Here is an 11,041-nt window from a genome sequence, read left to right as displayed (position 1 = left end):
GTGAGATCAAGTGGAAAAATTGGGGATGAAAGTTTGTGGAATACAATATAGACCACCCCACCTACTTACTTCCACTTTGATGCAAAGGGAGACGTCATAGGACTATAGTTGTAGTGATTTAATTTTGGGAAGAAACCCACAGGTTATCAGTTTTTCAGTGTCTGAATAGCCATGAAGTACTGGAAGTCTATTATATCTCTAGGGATGCTGATGTGTATGGTAGGTTGATGCTGAAAATGATGGTAAAAATTATTTTTATCAGCAGAAATTTAATCTAAAAATCATTTAAAAAAGAAAGAAAGAAAAAAAAAGGAAACCCCAACTATTGTCATGTCTTCCCTGGTATACAGTGAGATTGACTGAAGATGAACTCTGGGGAAATGAAGGTGCTTTAATTCTCTGGGCATACTCCATCAGCCCTTCCATTTGCAGGCAGCATTACCCCTTGCTAACTGTCCCAACAGTTATTTTTTAGTTTTCGAACTATCTATACCCTCCTGTGTCAGGCCCCTTGAGATGGATCTATGAGTTTTTATTTGTTTTCCATAAATGAAAGTGAACAACAAAAGATTCCCACGTGTTAGGTTACAAATGTGCCTTCTTACGATTGCACTCCCACTTCTGGTTGCCTCTTTGACCCTCCTGTCTTTCAAAATCATATTTAAGGCCATAATTAGGGTAATTAATATTATGGAAAAATATTAGTCCAGGGAGAAACATGATGTATTATAACTCTCCTTTACATACCACGGCACTCTCTGTATACCATGATCGTTATTATTAAGTGACCAATTAGTGATCAGTTACTTTAAAATAAAATGAAATTGGATTTTTATGTCATGTAGACAAATTTTCACCTATGCATATTCACATTAATGTATAGAATCACACAACTAGTACTGTAACTCTAGATATCACTAACTTAGTGTACAATTCAAAATCTCTTTGTCTTTGGAAGCCATGCTACTAAAACAAATATGTTCTCAGGGGTTCTACAACCCATTAAAGCCCTACAGTACCGTAAAAAATCTAACGTGTGCTGCAGAAGCCTGGAGGTATTGCAAATTAAACTCTTTCTTAGTACCTGGGGGAAAAAATAACAAATATAAGTCGGATGGGTCATTTTAATAAAAAGCTTTTTGAATAAGAAATAATTCTAGCAAAATATCCTGAATATGAATGCGATCAACAATATACAGGGATCCTCAAAAGGTCTAGTGTTCTATGCTGTGCCCACCAGCCAAAGAACAGGTACCTAACATATTACACTTTATGGCTTGTACTATGAGATAGTTTGAGTCCTATTTTAGCTGAATTGATGCCAATACACAGTGCTTTTATTTGTCTTTTATCCTGCATGCGTCCCAGTTGCAAATAATTCTGCCACACCTGGATTCAAATACTTCCAGACCTGACCCAATCCAACTTCCTAAGAGACCTCCCAGGCTCAAAAATGTCTCTTTCTGGCTGCCTTAGTACCTGGAATTTCTATCATTAAATTCATTCCTTTCGGGTAAGCTAAATTTTCCTTTTAAAATGTAAAGATATTATCTGGAAAGGGTTACAAATGAACATATTAAGTTCATTATCAATATGGGATTATTCCATGGTATCGGCAGCCCCCACTCATTCCCCCCCATTTTTTTTTTTTTTTTGGCTGCTGCAAAAAGCTTTATTGTTTCAGTTTGGTCCACGGCATGGGAGAGGGCCCCGGGGTGGTGAGAAGGCTGCCTAGCTGTTTCAGGGAGAGGCTCAGGCAGAAGCCCAACGCCAGGGGAATGCAGAGGGGCCCCTCAAAGGCCTCTGGGCTCCAAAGGCTCCTCGTCGTGCTTGAGGGTGAGCCTTTTGAAGAGACACTCGCCAAGCCCGGCCTGGGGGCTGGCCAGCCTGCGGAGGTTATCAGGTGGTCGCGCATCTTCTTGATGAGTTTCACCTCCTCATCTAGGACGTGGCTCTCCAGGAAGTCACAGAAATGGGGGTCTGCGCGTGCAGAACCCAGGGCGTGCTGATCCAAAAGGGCCTGGTTCAGGTTCTTCTCCAAGGTCATAGCAGCTGCCATGGCATCCTGAGTTTCACCCCACTCGTCTTGGGAAGGCTTCTGCAGGTCCCGGAAGAGGGCGCGACCGCCACGCTGGTTTGGCATCTTCAAGAGACGTTCTGCACCCTCCCGCTTCAACGCCAACTCACGGAAGAAGTGGCCCACGCCCTCCAGAGCCACATCGTCGCGGTCGAAATAGAAGCCCAGAGAGAGGTAGGTGGAGGAGGCCCGCGGATGCAAGTTGACCAGGCGGTGGACGGCGGCCTCCACCTCGGCGGAATAATTTTGACGAACTTGGGAGCTCGTGGTTGCTCAGCAGTAAGGAGTTAAGCTCAAATAACTCTGTTAGCTGGTCTCGGAGGCCGAGGATGGCGAGTTGGTTCCGAAGGTTGAGACTGGAAAAGAGGTTGGAGGGTGGTCGGAGGCTGGAAGAAGGGGCGTCCCTGGGTCTGTGCCGTCCAAACACTGTTGAAGCAAGAGACAGATCCGGGGGACAGCCGAGGAAACTGGGCTTATTCCCCCCAATTTTGTGTGACCCTTCCTAAGAAGCCGTTCTGGTCTTGTTGCCTTTGACTGCTCATTGGAGTGGCAGCTGCCACCCAAAGTGCAGGAGATGGGTAAACCTTGCCAGGAGGAAAGAGAGAGCATGTAGGGATGTTTTAGACCACAGATGCCTGCGTAGAGAAGGGAAGCCCAAGTTAGAGACTATGGAGTGAAACCCCGCACAGCTGTGTGGACAGCATAAAAATGCCCAATGCCTGAAAAAGGATCCCCAAGTGGATTGGACAGGGAGAGGGATATGCCAAAGACAGGCTGGACCTACTTCGTAGTTATGAGCTTTCTTTCAGTAGACACTAGAGATATAACAGAACCAGGTGGAGGAAGGAGACGGGATCTAAATTATTCATGGGTGTGATAAGACTTGAAGAATTTAAAGCAGGCAGTGGAGACAAGTGAGGGTAGACTGGGGGGAGGGTATGAACACAAGAGGGGGTCTGAATAGCTTTTGAGGGGAAGCACTGATTCAATGGCACAGGTGTGGATTCAACTCAGACACCCTGTTCTGTTGGGTAAGTGCATATTTTCTTTTTACACGGCTGGGTTAAATTACTTCCCCTAGGTCATCCAATTAATCACTTGGAGAGCAAGGAATAGAATTCAGCTCTCAGGGCTCTCATTTCACATCTGGAGGAGGCAAACCAGGCGTCTCCTTCCTGAAACACCCTCTTCATTAAAAAAAAAAAATCTTTTGCAAATCAATAAAGTTTTCAGCTCTTCGACAGAGAATATGTGAAACCCTCTTACTATTAGTGTGATGTAAAGCTAGGGTAGTGTTAATTTGTAAAAACACTATAAATTGCTTTCAGTTTTATCTTTGATTCAAGAATTTAAAATATCTATCAAAATTGGTTTGATTCTTCCCCCTCCCCCCGCCTTCCCAGGTTTTAAGCTATTATTCTGGGGAGCTAAAAAAAAAAAAAATGAGTTACAGATCTGAGAAAGGCAGTGTGTGTGGAGCTTAACTGTTGCATGACTGATTGTGTGATATATTGCTCTTTTCACTAATAACCACAAAGCAGGTAGAGGCATGGCAGACTAATTTGGTTTATATGTCCAGCTGTAAGGCTAGACACTGCATCATTCTTTTCAGAAACCAGTGACTTTAGGCATGTGGAACTCGTAGTCATGACAACAATAAGCCAGCTTTGAGTCTGAGTTTCAGCTCAGAAACTGCCTTGTCTCCATTACTTCCTGCTCATGACCTGACTTTTCTTACTCTCTGGGGCTGGGGGCTGGGGATTTATGAAAGATCTATTGAACAGAGCTCCAGTATATGTTTAATGCTTAAAATGTCTGGCTTGAAAGTTTTGCTTGCACAGATGGCTAAAGGCTGGAAGGAGGATAGATCAATCATTATTATAGCTAATGACACGGTTATAAGGGCATACACAAAGGTGAGCTGGTTTGGAAAATGGGAAAAGGCAATGTGAAAGAGAAACTTGGAAGCATTCCTTTGAATAACATAAAAATAGCTATCACAAATAAAATGTTCTTTTTAACATGGAGGGGGATTATTCTATGTTTCTGAGGGGGCCTATCCAAAGGGTACAACGAAGAGTAATCAAACAAAAATTAGTATAGTGTGTGTATGTATGTGTGTGTGTGTGTGTGTGTGTGTGTGTGTGTGTGTGTGTAGTTTTTTAAAATCTGAAGAAAAAATAAACAGATGCTCATGACAGAATCTACAAGTGATTGTTTTTGTGTCCCGTGTGTTTAGTGGATTTAATAGTGACTACTTTAAGAAACAGCATAGCCCAGTGACATAAGTATGCACCACTGGGTTCAATGGACTCCATGGAATACCAGCTGCAATATTAGAAAGTTGTCTATGCATTCTGGATAGCCAGCTTTAAAGAGAAACTATACAATTTGCACTGTTGGATAGGTGAGACATGAAATGGGATACTGGAAAGAAAGAGCTTAGCTGCATGACTGGGATAGAGGAAACACTGCATGATGGGTAGCTGTCAGTGCTGATGCTGTTGGTATTACTGCTAGTGGGGTTTGTCCAGTAATCAAAACCTGTCCTTCATGTGATTAAAATGGTAGAACTGTTCATTGTTACAGAGACATGATCATAGAGACTGGGATACATTTTTTCCTTCTGGAGCGATGGTTTTTTTGGCTTTGCTATTTTCTCCATATAATCTCCGCTTTAAGGAGGGTGGAGAATTACTGGCTGGAGAAGGCAGGAAAAGGTAAGGTGTGAATTGCCAGTGTGAAAGATGGTATGTCTGAAGATGGCTGTGCCTTTTTACTATGCAGTGTTTTCATTACACAGGAAGTGAAAAATTTCAGCATCATTTTTGTTTCCTATTCCTTTAGCACATTGACCTAGTTCTGTATGATTACCTTTTCTAAACTCCTATTTTCCAGCCAGTTGCTACCTTAAACCAAGGGGCAGAGAAATAAGATATAGATCAAATCCTAGAGAGAAGCCAAGTGCTTCCTTTCTTTCCTATGTCTTGAGAAATTGAATGATTTGCTTTCCTCAGAGATCAACTTCTTGAGTTCATGATCAGGTGGTTGAACTTCTTAGTAAACAAGATGCTGCCCAGAGGCCATGTTAGTCTCGGTGACCTTGTAGAGTGTGGATCACCATGTAGAAATCCGATAAAGTACATTCCTTTATTAAGTTATGATTTGAGAAACCATGAACCATAAACTGATTATGTATTTTTTTCTTATTATACGAGTTTAATGGTGTTGCAAATAATTGAATTTCTCTTTGCATTGCCCCCAGACTGGTAGTTACAATTTATAGCAGTGTAAGATTATCTGAGATACACAATTAGGTCACATTTTTATCTTACAAAGTTTATGAGAGAAATATACTATATATTTGTGTGTTTCTCAGCATGAAAGAGTTAATATACCTCTAGAAAAACATAAAGGTAATCCTCCTTTTCTCTAGTAATATTAATTTTTATATTTCTTAAATTGATTAAAATAAGGGACTGATTATTATGAGACACATTTAAAGACTGGCAAATAAGACATTTTGAAGTATAAAATAAATGCGCATTATATAATTACCGTATTGCAGAATAGATGTAATTGAGTGAATAAATTTTCCAAACATCTCAAACATTATTAAAAATATAATTACATGCTTATAAAGGACCATTATAATAACATTACTATAAAAACAATGCTTTTTCATCGAAAATGGGCTTCTGTTGATAGTTTTTCACCATCTTTTAATTAGATACAGATAAAAATGTAGCCAAAGTTTGGAAGACTTTCCTGTTCTTTCACAAGATATCATAACAGCATAAATACTGGTCCTAATGTTTCCAAGCTTTGAAGGGGGTTTTGAAAAGCACAGGTCATTTTTTACTAAGTTAGAATGTTTAGTCTACGCAAAAGACAAATCTTTTGAAGACTCAATCTTTAAACATGCCCAGAGGAAACAATTGTCTTTTGGGGAGTTTCTTCCTAGAATATTTCTGTATCTTCAATATTGGCATATTTTTGTTAGTGCTTACAAATGTTGCTGATAAAGGTGTTTCAAGTAAGGGAACTGAAACAGTGGAAAAATAAATCTATTCCTTAATAGGTAACAGAAGGTTGATTCATCAAATGTGGATTAATGTTTATGATGTGCTTAGCAGCAGAGAGAGCCAGTCTTTCTGGGAGACATATAGGAATAATATGACGAAAGATTCTTCTCCTTTGAATTCTCTCTGGATCTCTGGTAAGCACCAGGACAGAAGTGGAGTCCACGGGTACAAATACAGATTTTGTCAAAGTAAACCTTCACTCCAGAGCTTGGTGATATATATATGTATGTATGTATTAGAGACCCAAATATTTTACTGATAAGTACAATAAGTGAATTGATTTATCAATGCTTAAAATCCAACTTATTCAATTCAGCAGCCCATTTTTCTAACTTGGGCTAGAACTAAAAATACCATATTATCTAGTTAGCAAAAAACTTTCTGCAAAGTTAAAGATGCTGATTGCAAATATTTCTCATAATTCATTGCCAAGAATTGATATACAATAGCTGGGCTGATTTATTTGAGTTTTTATATAGGTATGTATTTTGATATCATTTTATGTTCATTCACCTTTTATCAAAGACTGATTATTCAGGCATCATTATTATTATACTCTTATTATGCTCTGAAAACATTCAAATGATTTTATTTTTTTGTTGCTTGACTAGTGTTATCACTGCTAAATGTGAAATGGAGTGTGTGTTTTTGGGTTTTTTTTCCTCTCTTCTCACTGACCTTATCTTTTACATATTCTAATTATTTTTGAACCAGTAGCTTAAGGATAGATGCAAAAGTGATGAGGGTTTGATTTAGCTTTGGCTTTTATTATCAGATACCCACAAGGAAATAAAGCTTTGATCTACTTCCTTGGAAAGTTAATCCCAGTGATTATGTGGAGATGTGTGCAGTGGTAGCTACAGGGATATACATCTTTAATCTCTTGGTGTTGAATACTTAATCCAGTTCGGATTCTTGGCAAGGAGATTTAAAGAGAGAAAAAAATAATTACACTCTTCATGGGCTTTGTTTTCTGGAATGAATATTTGGTAGGTCTTCTTGCTCTTTTACAGTTTAACAAGCGTGCTGGGGAAAACAGAGTTGCCCTACTTAGAGTAATGTAAAATTGATGATTTTTGTGGTCCTCAATAGGTAAATTCAAAGTATGTTGATTAACTGTGGGTCAGTTTGGGTGGGCCTTTTATTATTCACCTATTTATCTCTGCAGAGTGAAGCTGAATAGACAATATATTATTTCCAGCGCGATAGTTTAAAAATTGTTCTAGAATTTGAAACACCCTTATTAAAAAGTGCTCATCTTTTTTATAAGAAAAACAGTACATGCTGGTGTAGGCTATAAAATGCCCACTAAATTTAAATAAAACACAGCTTCATTAGAAAATGTCTTTAAGCCAAACACATTTAAAATTGTTACTCCATTTCACTGAGAAAATATAAATTAGGTTAAAATATGTTTAAACCAATTTTATTAGCTAATCCATTTGTTAAAATAATATATATTATCATTCAATTTACGTATACTACACATTGTAATTTATAAATTACATGTTGAAAAGGAAAATAGAAAATAATCAAAATAATGGAAAATAACCAACCTTACATAAACATTTAGCATTTGTGATATTTTAATGCAGTAGACATACAAGTTATATCTTTTTCAATTAACATTATTTGTGAAGTTTTTCTTCACATTGTTCCTTATTATGCATACATGTAATCTAATACCTGTATAATATGCCATGAAGTGTATTACCATCATTTACTCAACTACTCCAGTTATCTTTTTCTGTTACGAATAATACCAGAACTTATTTGTATTGAAATCTTAAGTGTTGGTAAAATAAATAATGTCATTTTATTACTTGTGCTAAAATTTCATTCTTGATTAAAAGAAGTTATAAATATTGAGACCCATTAGAAATTAATCCTGATATCAGAACAAGGGTAAGGAATATTTTATACAAGTCTCACTCATTTTCAATCTAATAATTCAGTTTTCATTAAATTGATATGCAAAGAAAATATTTCACTAATGAGATTTTTTTCTTATAAGTAATTTTTGGTGTTGATATATTGTATTAGCAGTTTGGTAGTAATTCAGGCATCTATGTTAATTCATTACAAACAGAGGTAGGCTTTCCCTATCCTCCCTTCCTTAAGTAGATTAGCTCTTGTTTCTTCTGTGATTGCGGCCCCCAAAATTTTGTGACCTTATTTATTATTTTGTAAAAGTGCATGTTCCATATTAGGTAAAATTTAATCTTCAGAATATGTCTTATTACCATATAGAATGGCGAGTGGGCAATAGTTGAATAAAAGAGTCTATGTCATTTGAGGGGAGAGGGATTTGATTTTACGTTGTATCAAAATATACTTTTTAGGAATTCCTGAAACACCCCCTAAAATATGCTATGATCCAAACAAAGTTTCATAGAATTCCCAAAGGAGTTTTTTTAGAGTGAGCACATATAATTTAAGAATACACTTGCGGTTTGTATAGACTCTTTCAAGGGAAGAATTCAGCGAGGTATTGAAATTATACTAGTTTTGTTTTTGAAATGATTTGATGTGCAGAATATTCTGGCATTAGGTAGACGAAGGATAAATTCTCTTTGTCACCAGTTCTCAGTATTCCTTATCTTGTACATCTTTACTTCCTGTGCTTCACATACTCTGGTCAATGGCAGTTTATAGAGGTGAATGACCTTGGTATTCTCTCTGTTTATTATTCAGGAATTTTCCTAAAATTAGAGAGAGTAAAATCTTCAAGCAGAATCTTTCAGTCAGCATAAAACCTTCTCTTCTATATCCTTTTTGAAGCTAACCTTAAAATTATAGGTCACACCTGGCTGAGGCAAAATTGTTCTCTCTTTCTCTTCTTCCATGCTCCCAGCTATTGGTACGGAACACGTGTGAAAAGTGTGTGGCAGTGGCAGGGCCAGAGGGAGCTGGCAGGGAGTGAAGTCTTCATGTGTAAGGAAGAGAAACAAGTTGCCAGGTAAAGGAAAATGAACCTTATTCCTAGACTACATGTGGTTCCTCAACCCAAAAGGAGAAAACAATTCATCGATGAGGTGGGTGTCAGTCCTCGCCACCGAAACTTCTGAAATCACAGTTTATAGTGGTTATTTGGGTATTTTTCACTTTGTTGTATAGATATTGTAAAATCTTTAGCGTACCCACAATTCCAGGTCAACGCTATAAGAATTTACATGAGTGTCATTCAACTTGGGGTCTAATGACCCAGGTGGGCCCTAGAACTATTTGTTACTAATTCAGGATGAGATAAGGAGTTGGGACCAAAATGTCAGTCAACTAAGTTGCTAAGCACACGGTTGAGTGCACCTGATTTTTTTTTTTTAACGTAACAAGTCTTTCTTGCGTATTCCTGGAGTACTGCTAATAAACAGCTGGAAGGCTACTTTGAGTAGCGGTTATTTAGATTTTCTTTCAGGGTTTGTATAAATGTTAACTATGTGGAAACATATAAGTACTTAATGTGAAAAATGACTGTATGCGGATAAAATTGGAGGCAGCATGGGAGGGGGATGGGTCAGAGAACCTGGGTCTTGGTTTAGACTGTGCCACTTACCAGGTGTGTGACCTAAAGTGAATCATTTAGTTTCTGTGAGTTTCAGTTCTTCTCAATTGCACAATGACCTGGACTTGTTCTAGATGAAATATTCTGATGAAATGGAACACCTGGAAAGGAACTGAGGGCACTGAAGCATCCCATTCTTATATTTAGACCCGTGTTGCCAGCATATGAAAACTGACTATTGATTCCATGAGAGGATAGGTGGTAAGTGTGTTAGTTTTAAAATTTAATTTGGACACTCCCACAAGTATCATCCCTCGGATATTTCCCATCTTTAAACATACACGCTGGTGTTTGAAAAAGTCTCCTTCTATGGCCATAGTGTTTCTTCAGTGTTGATAGAAATGTTCTGGAATTCAACCTGCAGGCTATGAAATATCCGTTAGCCAAAAACCTCATTTATTTCCATGTCACCTTTATGAGGAACTGTGGCAACATTCATTTTCGTTTTTGTGCAGTCAGAAGACCTAGCAACCTTTCATCTATAGGAGAATACAGTGAAAGCTGTCAGTGTTGTCTGCACTTTTGTATATGGTAAAACCTAACTCATTCTTATTCATAACAAAAACATTATAAATGCATATTGCAGGTATTTTAGTGATACGGCTCAATCTCATTTCTGTGAAAAGGTCAAAACCACATGCAAAGTATGAGAAAATTAAGGAAAGACATTTTCCTAGAAATGGAAATGGCACTAAAAGTGAATTGTTTGGGGGAAAAGCTGGTAACATTTTTCAGAAAAGTAAAATATACTAATTCTCACCTTCTAATTAAACATGCATATTATTCAATAAGCTGGGCAACTCACATCATTCCATTTTTCAGGGTGGGGGTAGATTTTCCCAGGAGAGAGAGAGAGAGAGAGAGAGAGTGTGTGTGTGTGTGTGTGTGTGTGTGTGTGTGTGTGTGTGTGTGTGTGGTCATTATTGCCCTTCCTCTTCCATCCCTTCAAGTAATCTGTCGCCATCCTCTGGGTTTACTGCATTGGACTCTCTCTAGAGCATCTCGTCTCAGATGCCTCCACAAATTGTAGTACTTAGCAATTCCCCACCTCCTTCTCACCTTCCTCCTCTACACCGACCATCCTATAAGTCAAAGCAGACCACGCTCAGGGTCACTTCTCTTACACCACTTCCCTTTCCTTTACTCTTATCTTTCCTTATCTTTCCGTCTAGAGCCTTTTGTCTAAATTGCCCAATTACTCTTCCTCAGTTCACATTTGAAGTTAACAAGCTGTTATCAATTATGTTCACTGGTATATTCAGGTAGGGTTGGTTCTCAAATATAAATATTTATTGAATTGAATTATTGAAGTACAAT

At 38.0% G+C, this 11,041-nt stretch overlaps 1 pseudogene; it reads right to left on the bottom strand.

The window, feature by feature from the left end:
• Nucleotides 1–1,733: 1,733 nt before the first annotated feature.
• On the bottom strand, nt 1,734–10,805 carry LOC109390714 (ferritin light chain pseudogene; annotated as a pseudogene).
• Between the last annotated feature and the right edge of the window lie 236 nt (nt 10,806–11,041).

Source organism: Hipposideros armiger, unplaced genomic scaffold (assembly GCF_001890085.2).
Source record: "Hipposideros armiger isolate ML-2016 unplaced genomic scaffold, ASM189008v1 scaffold_277, whole genome shotgun sequence".
NCBI lineage: Eukaryota > Metazoa > Chordata > Mammalia > Chiroptera > Hipposideridae > Hipposideros > Hipposideros armiger.
This window is presented reverse-complemented; position numbering and strand designations above follow the sequence as displayed.